Below are 15,467 nucleotides of genomic sequence, written 5' to 3'. Positions count from 1 at the left end.
CAAAGACGGTTGACTCGCGAGCCTCCGAGAACGACGGATATTCAATTGACTTTCTTCCACGATTGCGGATTACTCGATCAACTAAAATATAAAGGGGAAAATTTGTGTTTCCGATTTGAATGAATTTTATTAGACGCTTTTAAACATAACTTTGCTTTTTCATGTTTTAAGAGTCGAGAAAAAGCTAAAGATGACTCTAGTCTCCTTCGATGTATTAACGAGCCCGAAGTGACAAATGCTCGGTTGGACTTTTTCAGTTATAGAGTTTGAAAAAGGCCAAAAGAAACTGCTCTGGAGATCTAGGCAGAGGGTGTGCCAAACCTTTCGCGAAACCACAGAATACGTTTTACGGTACGGGTGGTCGATCTTCGTGAATGCTGTGTTCACTGCATCGCGATCAGTAGGGCGGCCGACACGGCTTCCTAAGGATAAAGGATAAATGCCTATAGGGGTCTCCCAATATATACGCGACGGTACGTGGGAGCACAAGTCCGTATTAGTGCTATCGTCCCTCAGGAGGAATCACCCACCTTCGTAGAGATCGACAGTCACTACGTTTAACGACGCCAGAACACGTCTCTAGCTTAGACCTCTATGTGTTTGCGTTATGTTTCAATGCGTTGTTAGGTTTATTCAGTATATTTTAAGTTGATCTCTTTAAAGTTTGCCTTTCAAAGTTCACCACGAGATGTATATGAAAAATTCCTAAATGCAGCCTAAGATGAGAAGCAAGCTTTTTCAAATCTTTTTGACTGATGAAAATCTTAACTACTGAGGGAGAAGAAAGGCAAATCTTTTCACACAGTTCATACAGCACAAACTAATGCACTTTCTCCTAAATCATCATGCAAACTTTTCAAATGCAAAATGCACAATGCAAGTATTTCTTTTCCCTTTCTTAATGTTGATGCACTACAGAAAGAAAGCTGTTATATAATTTTGATTTCAATTTCAAGCGAAAAACAAACAAGTTCGTCCAAAATCAAAAGACACCTTAAGATTTACTTGTTTAATCACTGGAAATACATGAAATCAAACCATAATGACGAAAGTAAAAAGACTAATCAGCTATGGACAGCAAACAAGCTAACTCTTTAGACCAGCAAAATGCCTAACACAGGTTCAGATCTAAGAGGCCAAAGCAAGACTAGTTCACTTTCGTTATGGGAAATTGTAAATGATGTAAGAAATACAAAAGAACAAGTACAATTTCGTTATATAACAGAGGCGGAATGATGGCAAGTAAGGTTGGTTTCAGAACAGGTACAAGACTGGTAACTGGCTGCAAAATCTATAGTGAAAACAGGCAAGAAAAAGGGAGGAAACCCCAAATGCACAAGGCAAAATTGGGCCAACGCAGGTGCTGCACAGCCAGTCTGGCTCTCAGCGCAGGTAGCCCCTTCGGGACCTGCGTTGCAAAGCAGGTAGCCTGTGTACTACCTGCTTTGGAAAACGAAAGTTGCGTTTTCTCAGTTTCCGGGTCACAATTTTCTCAAAAATTCACAGTTTTTGCTCAAATCAGAAGCTATCAGTCAAGCACACACTAAGGGATGACAAGGAAGATGAAAAGCTATCACTAAGAGCTTGCAAGGATCCTTGTAGATCAGCTCTTCAAATCATGAACATGCTCAGAAATGAGCTAGAGTAGCTGCCATCTACTTCGCTTTTGATATAGTCAAAAGCTTTTCGATTTGGTACTCTTTTGTTCAGGAAATGAATAGCAAAATACTACAAACAATCAAACAGATACGATCCCCAGCGGAGTCGCCAGTTTGTTGTAGGGAAAAGTATCCGACTCGGATGACCCTATCCCACTCTAAGGGTGATAGTACCTCAGCAACAACTGTAAAGAAAACTACTTAAGGTTTACTTCTTTATGAAAGCAAGAGAGAATGAAGAAATGCACTAACCGTTGCCTTGTGCTTAATGTCGAATCCAAACTCTTCTCTTTGCTGCTTGCTCCCAGCTCCTTGCTCTTTTGCTGGCCCAGCTACAATGAGATCCTGCAAAATAACAAAGAAGGAAACTACAAGAAGCATGCAATCATAACTGATTCAAGGATTAGCATAAATCAAATATACAATTATCACAATACATCATTGAAACAAGTGCATATAGAAGAACCTCAATAGCTTTTATTAATGGAAGAAGTAAAGTTCTGAGAGTGTTACAACCATTGAAGGCCCCAATCCAGCAACACCTCCCAGCAGAAAGAATTTCTCCTCTTCACCTCCTTCAAGCAATCACCCAATAGTTCTATAGTGAAACCAACATCATATCATTACTTTGCACAAAATTCCAGCCTCCTGAGCTCATAGGAGAGAGCTCAATATATAGATGAATTGAGAAAGGATGAGTCAGCTTGCAACTGATGTGTAGCTGCCTTGTGTCCTCTCTCTCTTCAGTTGATCTTCAGTTCTTGAGTCCACTTGGAGAGCCTTGCTTCCACTTGGAGAAACAGAGCCTCTGACTCATCACAAGGCGAAATCCCTGATCCAAGTGTCATTTTTGGAAGATTCCAGAGCAATGACTCAGTGTGTCACTTTTCCCATCTTGCTCAGCGCAGGTGGCCTTTGTTCTACCTGCTTTGCAACGCAGGTACACCATGGAGGAGTTGAGTTTCAGCGCAGAAGCCTAGTGGAGCACCTGCTTTGATTTCAGGATTGCTTGTTTTTGAGTGTTTTCAGGTGGAGAACTGATCTGAGAGCTGTTGGTTTGCTGACCTTGTTCCTCTAGGGGTAGGAACATCATGTTTAGGGACTTTGGATCCCTTGGATTATTGACAATTCATGCCTGATGTTGCAAGGCACAAAATTGTCTATAACACCATTACATACATTAAGCTTCCAACTGCTGATGCATGTGGAACTTTAGACATATAATCCATGTCTTCTTGGGTCTTTGGGCACATTTCCTTACTAAGTTTAAAATGGCTAGCAAAAGGTGTACTAACTGGTTTTGCATTGTGCATATTAAATCTTTTCAACACCTTTTGTATGTACTCATTCTAAGACAATGTTAGTTTGCAATTTTTTCTGTCTCCAGTGATTCTCATATCAAGGATTTGTTTTGCAGCTCCCAAATCCTTCATTACAAATGAATTTGCCAATTTTCTTTTGAGCACATTTATTTCCTGCACGTTAGACCCTGCAACAAGCATGTCATCTACATACAATAATAATATAATATAGCTTCCATCATTTTTCTTTTTCAGATAAACACAATGATCAGAGTGACATCTAGTATAACCTTGTTCAGACATAAACTTGTCAAATTTTAGATATCAATGCCTTGGAGCCTGTTTTAAGCCATAAAAAGTCTTCTTCAACTTGCACACTAGTTTCTCCTTCCCTTTTACCTCATATCCTTATGGTTGCTGCATATATATCTCTTCCTCCAAGTCCCCATGGAGAAAGGCTGTCTTTACATCTAACTTCTCAAGATGCAAATCTTCAGCTACAAATCTTCAGTGGGTCTTTGCATACCAGCATAATGTATCTAATGCTGGTAACTTTGATAAGGTTGATGGAAATAACCAGTATAGAATGGTTGTTGATAGCCATTTTGAAAATGCAGTTGTCCATTACCTAAAGAGTCTTGTTGCTCAGGTCCTCGGTAAGCTTACTAGAATTGGGGTTATTGATATTGTACCAACCATGGTTGTTGAACCATTTGCTGTTGCCCAATACTAGATGATTGACCAAGATGTAGAGTGATAACACCCGTTTGAGCCTGAGTCGTTCCAGTTAAGGAAGCACTAATCTGAGATTGTGATTGAGCAGTAGAGACAAGAGGCTGTTGTACTACAACCTGAGAAATTTGAGGTTGACATACAACAGGTTGTGCTTGTACTTGCAACATAGTCACAATAGCAGGTGTAGTGGTAATATTCGACATAGGTTGGGTTGGTTGCATTAAATATAAAACCCTTGGTTGTTGAGGTAGTATTAGTATCCAACCACCAGATGTAATTCCAGTTTGACCTGAATTTTGTTGTGAGCTCTCATACGGTTTTTCTCCAGGAGGGAACAATGAAACAGCACACTGCCCCCCGTATGGTGGCAATCCAATGCTCAAAGGATATATGGTTATTTGAAGACTAGGCTACCCAAATTGAAACCAGTATGTAGGATCAATTTTCTGAGCTTCAACATAAGAAATGCCAGATAGGATTCCAGAGGAACCAATGGGAATAGACCATGTCGTCAAAACAGTCCCTGAGTGGACTCCATCTAGTGATTGATAACTAGTTGTGACAGATGGTATACCAACAAACATCGTAGGAGTGGTAGCAGGAAGTTCTACTACGGCTGTATCGGATGACACAATCCTAGATGTTGATGGTTGTTCAGACATATTTAGTCTACCAAAAGATTTCCTAGCGATTCGACAGGAACTTGAGATGAAGGATGATTAAAAGAACTAACTTCAGGAATAGAAGGATATAAGTGGATCCCAGCTCCAAAATGCAATGGAGTATTGGATGGAAGATCCTCTAGTACTTATTCTATAGAAATCAATCCAGGTGGAAGAGGTAGACCGTCAGGTCTGTAAAATATTTCCGGAGCCGAAGAAGGTATAGCTTCTGTAGTGACAGATACTGGAGGGGTGACACCTTCTGAATTCTAGAGCTCAACTTCTGGATGTTCAGGTAAGTGAACTTCAATTTCTGGATTAGCTCTAGCTGGAGTTGTTTCAGGTATAGAAGTGTCTACCGTTACACTAGGATCAGTTCTAATGTCCTTTTGTAACTGTGGAACTTCTTCTGTAAAGGTAGATGTACCTGAAATGATCAGAGTAACTGTAGTCTCTGATGATGTTGAAACACAAGTTTCAAATAAACTAGGAGAGGTGGACTCAGTTAAATGAGACCGTATTTCCCGGAATGGTTTCGTTTCCGGAGTCAAAGACGGCTGAATCACTAGCCTCCACGAACAACGAGGTCTTGATTGACTTTCTTCCATGATTGCGGATTACTTGATCAACTCAAAATTAAAAAGGGGAAAATGTTATTTCGAATTAAATAAATTTTATGACGCTTTGACACAACTTTGTTTTTTCAATTTTTAAGAGTCAAGAAAAAGCTAAAGATGACTCTAGTCACCTTTGATTTTTAGTGAGCCTGAATTGAAAAGTGCTCAGATGGACCTTTTCTTTTAAGGAGTCGAAGAGGAATGAAAGTGACTACTCTGGAAATCTAGACAGAGGGATTACCAAACCAATCACAAAACTGAAAAATAAACCTTGGTGGTAAATTAAAGAGAAATTACCAAGGACTTATGTACGGCAGTCAATCTTCCTGAATGTTGTGTTCAGTGCATTGTGATCGATAGGGCGGCAGACACGGCTTCCTATGGATAAAGGATATCAGCCTATTATGGTCTCCCAATTTATACTCGACGGTACGGGGAGCACAAGTCCGTACTGACACTTGTTGTATCAAAGAGGAGGAATCACCCAACCTTCGATGAAAACGATAGTTACCAGGTTTTACGATGCTAGAATACATCTTTAGCCTAGACCTCTAAATGTGTTGCGTTAAGTTCCAAATCATTTTTATGTTCATTGAGGTTTATTTTAGAGTTGATCTTTTAGAAGTTTGTCTTTCAGGGTTCATCGCGTGATGTAGATGTAAAATTCCTAAATATGCAATCTAAAATGATAAACAGTCATTTGTTTTCTTTTAGCAATGAAAATCCTAGCTACTAAGGAAAGAAGGTTATGATTCTTTCGACAGAGAGCAGAGAGCACACACTAAATGCACTTTTCCTAAATCATTTTCTGCATGCAGTCTAAATGCAAATGCACATGCATGCATTGGTTTTTCCATTTCCTTAATGTGAGAATGCCAAAAAGGAAAACTAGGTACAGATCTGAACTATTTTCTTCAAAGTGACACTTCAAAAATTTCTTTTAAAAATGAAAGGAAGACTAAAATTACCCTTTCAATTTCAAATGGAAAACCATTTTCCACACTTCAAATATTGACCATTCAAATCAAATACAATGGCAAAAGTACAATCGACTATCTAGAAGAGGAAGACTTTACGACACTCTTCTTTTTGACTCAAAACGATAATTGTGACACTTCTTTACATCAAAAACAATGATTCAATTAAGCTACTTTTGACAAAGGAGGACTGTAAATGATGAAAAATACATAAAAACATTCACAAATCCTGATCAATGGAGGCTGAATAATGTAAAGGAACAAGGCTTCAATAATGATATATTGATCATAAGCAGCAAAACTACTGAATAGAGCTAAAAACAAGGAGTAAAAAACCAAATTCCAGAGAGAGAAACAGTATCATTCAGTCATTGCACCTGTCCTTAAGGGAAACAAGGATGCACGTCACCTACAACACACGAGAGGTTCGATGCATACAGGCTACCAGTTACAGACAGTGCGATGGACCAGGGAACAAAACTGAGTTTAGTTTTTACTCAAAATTTGAAACTAAGTTCAGTGATTTAGGCTGAGCTATGATATATAGTAAAGACAAAGTACAGGGGTATGATCTTATGAGGTTATTGAGCTACCACAAGGGTGCTTACGATGTTTGCAAGTCAGATGTTCAGTTCATAAACCAACCTAGAGATTGACTGAAGCAGCATTGATCTACTTTGCACTTGCATAGCAAGAGCAGTTTGAAGGCTAGCTGGTTTAACTTTAGGCTCCGTCTGTAGTTTATAAAGAAAACAACAATAACAAACAAATAAACTATTCATTCCCCAGCGAAATCACCATTTTGTTTCTAGGAAAACTAGTGTCTTTTCGATTTGCTAGTCCCACTAAGATGGGTAGCTATCTTAGAAACAAACAATTCAAAGCACTTTGAGATTTCCTTTATGTATGATAGATAAGAGAGAAGCAAAGAGGACCAACCTGTATCTTCCACTTGGCTCCTTGCTTGTTTCCTCTCTCCCTTGATAGAGTTCGCCACTCCTCTCCTACTTGTCCCACTTTAGAGAATACCTGTAGAGGCAAAGCAACAAAACACCATCAAAGCATCTTGATCTATGATATCATAAACAATGCAGAATAAAAAATACATTGACCATACAATTGCATCTACAAATAACAAGATTCACAAATACACGATTATATGGAGGAAAACTCAAAGAACTTTATTGATAATAGAAATAGAAGAGAGGATTACAACCCAGCTGTCTGATCCAACATCATCCTTCCAGCATCAAAGCCCTCTTCACCTCATGAAAAGCAAGATCACCCAACAATACAATGTTTCTTCTCAAAGAGAAACCAACAACACTTCCTTACAAATTACAAAATTCCAACCTCTAGATCTCTTAGATGAGGGATCCATTTATAGATATTTGTAGAGGGGTGAGTCAGCTCTGGGTTTTTGATTAGTGTCATTTCACTGATAGTTCTTGGTTCCACTTGGAGATTTCATTGATCTCTTACTCATCCTTGGGCGAATTCAGAGAGGCAAGTGTCATATGAGAAGTTTCTAGAAGATTCTCTAGGATTCCACTTGGCAAACTGTCTCTGCCATTTGTCTACTCTTGCTCATTGCACCCCACAGAAGGCTCTTTTAGTATGCACCGCACCTGGCTAGTGTAGCAGCCAGTATGCATCACACCTTGACCATGGAGCAGTCTGTATGGTCCATTTTTGGCCAGTTCTGAGTGGTTTTTCAGGTGGAACTTCTGGGAAATGATGTAATCAGTTGACCATGATTCTTTAGGGTGTGAAACAACACTTTTAGGGGTTTAAGAGCCCTTGGTTTATCAACATATGTGATTGGGGTTGTAGTTCCCAAATATGTCTATAACAACATTTTCCTAGAGTATTCCAATTCAAAAATCCTACCAAGTACAAAATCTGGCAACCTATAAGGAGGCAATTCTAATCCATAAACTTTAATTTCAATGTAGTTTTGGTATAAATACCAATCTCCAACTTTTGCTTGCTTTAACAAGTGTAAAAAATTATTTATCTCTGGTGAAATCCTTGGGATTACATCACTGCTTAGTAAACATAGTGAGGTATATAAAAATTTATCAACATAATTAGTATAAGAATACTCCTCTGAGTTATTTCTAACTAGAGAAGTCCAGTGAATGACTAACCAACGGTTACCTTCGCTATCTGTCTTCTATAAAGGGAATTTAAATTTTTCTGACTGATAAAATAACATAAGGTAAACTAGGACTGGCTGATACTTAAAGACACCTTCTACTTTGAAATTGACAAACTGGTCATGGATTGAGTTAGCCAAAAACTGACTGTAATTGAAAAGGAGGGAGGGTTGTTTTCCAACTGAAAAAGTAGATAAAAATCTTAACAATATCTCATCTACCCACTGATCATTATGGTACCCAAGCAGTCGAGTTACCATAGAAATCACCTACTTGGACATTTCAAGGAAAATTGAAGCTGGATATGGGTGATTGGTCCTAGGTAATTCAACATTTTCGGGAAGAAAATACTCAAAAATCTGGGTTCTCTCAGGGAATGTCAATTTTTTATATAATTCCATTAAAATATCAGTAGAAAAATGATCATGGGAGGCATGATATTCAATTTGTAGGGCCTTGCAGATGCTTTCAGGGGAAATAGAGAAAATGACTTCATTGTTCTCGAAAATGGTTATCCTTTGACTTGGAAAATATCCAAGGTGGCACCAGATAGAGAACTCAGGAAAGAAGTGAGCCTGGGGGGAAACAATTTGTGGAAGAAAGGATTCCCAGACACTTAATTCATCACTTTTATCCAGGTCTTCTTCTTTTCCCAATTATGTAGCTCGTAGAGGTCAAATTCAGACAAGGTTTCTGTAATTTTGTATAGGGTGTCTATTAAGGGGGATTTATCAAAATTTGGTACTGGGGGGATGAGGGAATTTGATTCTGTAGCGTTCCCTTTTCCCATGCATTTCGACATTTTGGAAAATGAAAAACAAGGAACAAAAGGAAAATACTAGATCAAATAAAGTTGGATCGAATAAATCTTGGAGGAGAGGGTTACCCTTAAGATTGTTGACTGTGCGCAAGGAATTGGCTATTGAAAGTTGGCAGATTTTACAAATTTCATTCTTCGTCTTGTGAGATCAATGACAAGAAAAACAAAATGAAGTATCGTCCCAAAATATCTTTAATAATAGTTAAATCGGTTTGATAACGACAAGTTTAAAGACTATGTAGCAAGGAGGATTTATCGGTAAAACAAGTAGGGCACGGGAATTTAATAACATAATGTTCAATTAGCAATTGGTGGCAATTTTGAACATTGAACAGGTAATGACATGGATGGGGAGTGACGTGGCGAGACAAGTGGCAGAATTGGAGTTGCGAGGGGTAACGATTGTATGGCGAGAGGTGAGCAACGAATGGACAAGCCGTTAGCGGGAGAGCGGAGGTGGTATTTTGTGGGGAGTAGGGGCTAAGTGGAATAGGGAGGGGACCCCCGAAATGGCCCAGCGACTGTCACGTCATGGTTGGTAGTTTCAGGAGAAACTAATTTTTGGGCTCCCCCCCCATGTTAACTATCGGAGGGGGGGGGGGGGTAAAATGTCTTGTCCACCGTAGATCTACGCAGAGTAAATCGACATTGTTAGTTACAGTGCGACCTTTATTCAGAAAACGACAAATGTCTTTATCGCATTATGCCATATAAAATACATATAAAACAATAATGTCATAAAGCATAAATACTCAGGTTTTAAACCTTATAAAAATTTACATTTTTTGGAGTTAAAGTGGCATTTAAATTTGCTCACTAGTTTTATTTTTCTAGGGATTCATTTATTTTTCATATTTTTGTCATTTTTGTCATATCCATTTTCTATCCATTTTTATTTTTCATTATATATATATATATATATATATAAATGTAAAAGACAAAAGAATGTTACAATGGTAGCAACATTATCAATATAACATAATAGGAAAACACATAAATGGAATCTGATATACCTTAGAAACCCCAAAGGGAAAAACCAACAAACACTTATTTTATTAAATATTTTATGAGGGAGTTCACCCCTCACTCAATAGAAGTGAGGGAGTCTATCCCTTATCCATTGTTAAAAATTTACAAAAGAACATAATTTTAAATTCAAACATAATTAACTAGAGGTCAATACATTCAACATGATATCATGTTTCTCAAACACTTTAACCCACATTTCTCGAGCATAGTATCTTCATGGCATGGTTTTTTCTTGTAGTGAGTTACCCCTTGTAAACTATGTTTGGACAATCCTCCACTCTACATGAATCAATAGTCAGTCATAATCACCTCATTTATTGCCATAGTGTTAGTTATAATCCACCGTTTGGTTGTTGCAAAAGGGGTAGACTAGAAACTATCGATCCATTCTTTGCATAGGTCATGATTCTTTCCTGAAATTGCTATGTCAACAACTCTAACACCATGATTAAGTAAAATATCTATTTCTGAAAACCCAAATAATCAGTCTTTACTAGTTATCACTAATAATCTTCTATGTGTTATACATCTTTTCAAGTTTCACTTTCTTTCACATGCATAATAACATTAAAAATCATCTTTATTCTTTTAATTTTACATGCATCTCCAAGCGCAAGACCACCTCCTTACACATGCATAAATAACAATAAAATTAAACTTTAATATTTTAAATCTACATGTATCATCAAGAACAAAACCATTCTTGTTTGTACTATTGTAATACCATTGGTTAATAATACAAATTACAACTAAAATTTTATTTTTTTATTCTAATACATTATACAAATGCACATACTTACAAAGGCACGTATCTATTTTTTCATATTTCCAATGCATACAAAAACCACACCTACTTATCTTGCATTAAATAAATGCATAAGCTTATAAAGCATGTGCTCTTATTCATATTTCACATACTTTAAATATATTTATATAATTATAAAAGGATGTCTTTTTATTCACATCACACATGCATTAAATAAAATGCATAAAAAATATCAAGCATCCCTATTCATATGCATTAATTACATGCATATAATTATAATATCATCCCTATTCATCCTTATTCCAATTGCAAAACCACCTTTAACTATATAATACCAACTTGAAATCTACATGTGAGTCTGTGCATGCAATTATAAAGCCATGGGTTTTTATCCATATCTCAAATGCAAAGAATGTCTATATTAGCTTCCATGTGAATAAAGAATGCGTGTGCAATTAAAAAGCCTTATATATTCAAGAAAACACCGTAGTTAACTTATTTTTCTATGCACAAAAACGTAGTTAACTTACCTCGAATTTTTTCAGCACAAGAACCATGCAATCCTTTCAAAGAGATTAACATAGTTAACTTATCTTTTTCTCATGCACAAGAACAATGCAATATTTTCAAAGAGATTAACACAATAAATTTAACTTTCTAGCCACAAAACCGTGCAATCTTTTAAAGAAATTAAACATAGATAACCTATTTCTTTGTGGACAAGAATTCATGAGATTTTTTTTTTCCAAAAAATATTTAAAAAAAAATTAGCATAATTAACTACACCTCTCTGCGTACAAGAACCATGAAAACTTTACAGGAAGTTAATATATAGTTAACTAATCATTATTCACAAGAATGCATGAAATATTTTCAATATAGTTTATCTCTCTGTAAGAACCATAAAACCCTTTCCAATAAATTAATATATTTAACTAGCCATTGTTCCCGATATGAGAGCAAAATAATTTCGAATGACACAAAACCTAATTGCAAAAGGGAACCTTCACAATGATCCTAAATCAAATTTTCCATCTGATAATATGCATATAAGTAATAAGATACTTAAAATTAATACATTACAACCTACTTCTACGCATCATTTTCAAGATAAGATGACTTTCTAAAGTCAAATGCGATGGTAAAAAGTAGAATATCAACTTAATGGTTACAAACCCTCCATTCGTATGGAAACTTTTTGAGTTCAACCAATTTCAAAGAAGATCATAACAACGACTTCAAAAGAGAAAGCCCGAATGCATTATAAGATTACTTTGTAGAGTCAAATGTGACGGAAAAAGTAGAATATCAACTTATTGGTTACAAATCCTCCATTCGTATGGTAAATTTATGAATCTCATTAATTTCAAAGATCATAACAACCACTCCAAAAGAGAAAGCACGAATACATTTCTAAGCACTTGCTCCTTGCGTTTTTGAGAAGCTAGTGTGGCAGCTCTGGGGTTTTGAGTGTGTCTCCTCTGCACCTTCCTCGTTTCCATTTCTAGTATTTTCTGCACCGAAGATGGTATATCAACTTCCATATCTTTTGTTAATTCTAGGGCTAGAACTACACTATAATTTTTAAGATTTCCGTCACTCTGTTCATTGCATGTATTTGTCTTTGCCAAAATGTCGAGTTACCATTGGTCATCTTTATCCACAATCAAAATGTAATCATTCCTTTTTCCATCAAACAACCATCCTTGTATAAATATTTGAGCTTAAAATGAATGATGGGCGTTGCAAATTATCCTACAACTAATTCCTAGTGCCAATCTGAGCACATCAAGAATATTTTTTTTAGTATTATTAAAATTCTATGTTGCCAGGAAACGTGGGTGCGGGGACGGGGACGGGGACGGGGACGCATTTTTGGAAACAGGGTGCGTGGGTTCGTTGGGTAATATAATAATATTAAATTTTAATAATTAAATTTTATAAATTTATAATTTATAATTAATAATATATATGAAATTTGAATTTTTATATTTTTTCAACTTTAAACAAGAAAACTTTAATGATAATCATTTAAACATGCACATCATTGAACATTCAACATTGACATTGAAATTTCAAAATTTATCACCAAAAAATTGTTCTTTTGAATCTTTTCCGTGTAACCATGACATTGTGACAGTGATGTGAGAGAGCTCAAGGCTACTACTAAAACTGAAAATTCAAAATACATACTAGGATAAATGCTAGACTCAGCTATTTTGGTGAAACTTGGGACAGATTTTGTCACACACAGGTTTTCAAATAACTATGCAGCTTAGGTTCATTTGCAAGGATGCCTATCAATGAATCAGGCTGTGGTTGTACAGACCCTTCCTCCTACACAGCCAAGGAGTGTTAGCATTTCTGCCTCCTGCTCTAATTTCAAGACAACTTCTCTCCTTATTGAAATTGCTCATTCTGGCTGGAGCTTGAGCTTGTAACTTTGCTTTGAATGTTTAGTCTCTCCCATATAAAAACACAATTTTTTCATAGGAGATTCTTCTCAACCTGATAGTGGTCTAGAATTTTCTTGATGTCTAATCATCCACCTGCCCCATATATGGTGTGCTCTGTGGTAAAGCAATCCCAAAAATAGTGGCAGCCTTACCCTTCCACAAAACATGTTTATCAGTCTTTGTTTCTCAATAAAATGCACAACAACCATCTGATGGCTTGAGGGATAGTTTGTCTTTGAGTGTGAAGCTCTGCCTGAATATTAATTATCTCAACATAAAACCTCTTCGCAGTTTTTAGAGATTACTTGGTGTACAAGTCTGTAGAGACCATATATGATTTAGGCATATTTTCCTAGTTTTAATCTTAACATGATGTTATCAGAATGCTGGGAGAAATTGGAAGATTTTGATACTTAATTTAGCCATTGTCCAAAATAGCCCTTCGCCATTTAACAGCATCAGCTGATTACAGCTTATGGCTGGTCTCAATCCTACTTTCTATTTGATCGAAATGTCTGAACCTATATGTGTGCATTTACAGTTTATAATTTGATGGTTATTTGGATCGGGAATGAATGTTTCATTCCAAATTGATTTACGAGAATTCTTAAAAAACAAGACTTGTAAAAAACTTAAAAAACTGGGTGCGGGTACCCGTGCAACACAGGTTTTGATGGTAAGGACCGTGGAAGAATGTTTCATTCCAAATTGATTTACAAGAATTGATTTAGGGTTTTTTGGGTTTTGTTATAAGTTTTACCTTTGTTATAAGTTATTTTTTAAATTTCAACAAAAAAAAATTATTTGAAAATTAATTTTTTAATATAGTTTTTTATGAAGAACCCAAAGAACCCAACCCGAAGAACCCAAGAACCCAAGCACCTGAAGAACCCAAGAACCCGTTAAAGGAAAAGAACCCAATTTTTTTTTTGAAGAACACGGTTCTTCTGGGTTCGTCTGGGAAGAACCCGTACCCGAATCCGGTACTTGGGTGCGGGAACCCGGGACGGGTTCGAGAACCCCACCCCCGGGTGCGGGTACCCATGCAACATAGTTAAAATTATTATGTTTGGTTAAATTCATTGGATATTACGTTCTCCTTCCCTTAAAAATAACATTGTCCTTGGTGTTCATGTATTTTTCCTTTTGTCATCAGTGTATTGTTTCCTAGTCTTTATATCTCACTAGGACTTGTCTTTTCAATTAAATTGCTTTTATCTCCCGCAATCTAATTTTTAGATCATCTTTCAGACATGATGTCTATCGCCAATCATGATAGTTTTTAAATTAGAATGACTAAAAAGGGACATCCCCTTCAAAACAAAAGATTTTATTTTCAAAAAACACCAATAAGTAAAATATTAATGTTTTATTAATAATCGTAAATATGTACAGCAATGAAATATTCAAATTTTTACATGGAATTTTTTAGCCATTGCTCAATTTTGGAGAAAAAAAATGTTTTTATGAAACTTATTATTACTTGCCAATACTTTTGGAAGCCATGGCTACTTCATGCAATAACTTAATTACACATGGTTTATCAGTTACAAAAAGCACTCTAAGAGTGGTTTATCAACCCAATAATAAGCACTTTGGGTGGTGTATCATCGTCCATGGCAGGCACCCTATAGCGTATGACCAAGAAATCCAGTTAGTATCTCTCAATCATAATCACATTATTTTAATCAACATATTTTCATATATCAATCATTTATCATAATCATTTATTTTTAATAACCAAAGTTTTAATGGTTGGAGGATAGCATAATGGGCCTCAAAATATACCTATTGATGGGACCCATCACTCTCCAAGTAATTTGATATGATTTTTTTATAACCTTCACAAGATCCACAAGAAAAGAGAATATAGATGTTGTAACATCTAGTGAGCATAATTGCACAACTACACCATGGTCTTCATTTTTTACTAAATTTTTTCATGTTGTTAGAGATTATCACTTTAAATGGTTTTACTTAGATACATCTAAGCTCAATTTTCTTACCTTGTGAGGAAAATATCATGAAATGATATAGAAAATTAAGGGTTGTTATTCCCATTGATTGCAACCAATGGGACCCTAATAAAACATTTTTACTGTCTATTTGGATTCTAATCAAAGACTATCCAATAAATACTCCAACATATTTCACTTCATATGATAGCACTTCCTTGAACAATTTATGGTATCACCATTTGAAATCATTTCTTGAAATTCTAATCTTGGAAATACAAAAAAAATTAAGGTTTTCAAATTTGTAATTAATAAAGTTATAGTAATAAGTA

This window comes from Pinus tabuliformis, chromosome 8, assembly GCF_031772625.1.
Source record: "Pinus tabuliformis cultivar Carrire ecotype Pingquan chromosome 8, CPIR1, whole genome shotgun sequence".
Classification (NCBI taxonomy): domain Eukaryota; kingdom Viridiplantae; phylum Streptophyta; class Pinopsida; order Pinales; family Pinaceae; genus Pinus; species Pinus tabuliformis.
Note: the sequence above shows the minus strand (reverse complement) of the source record.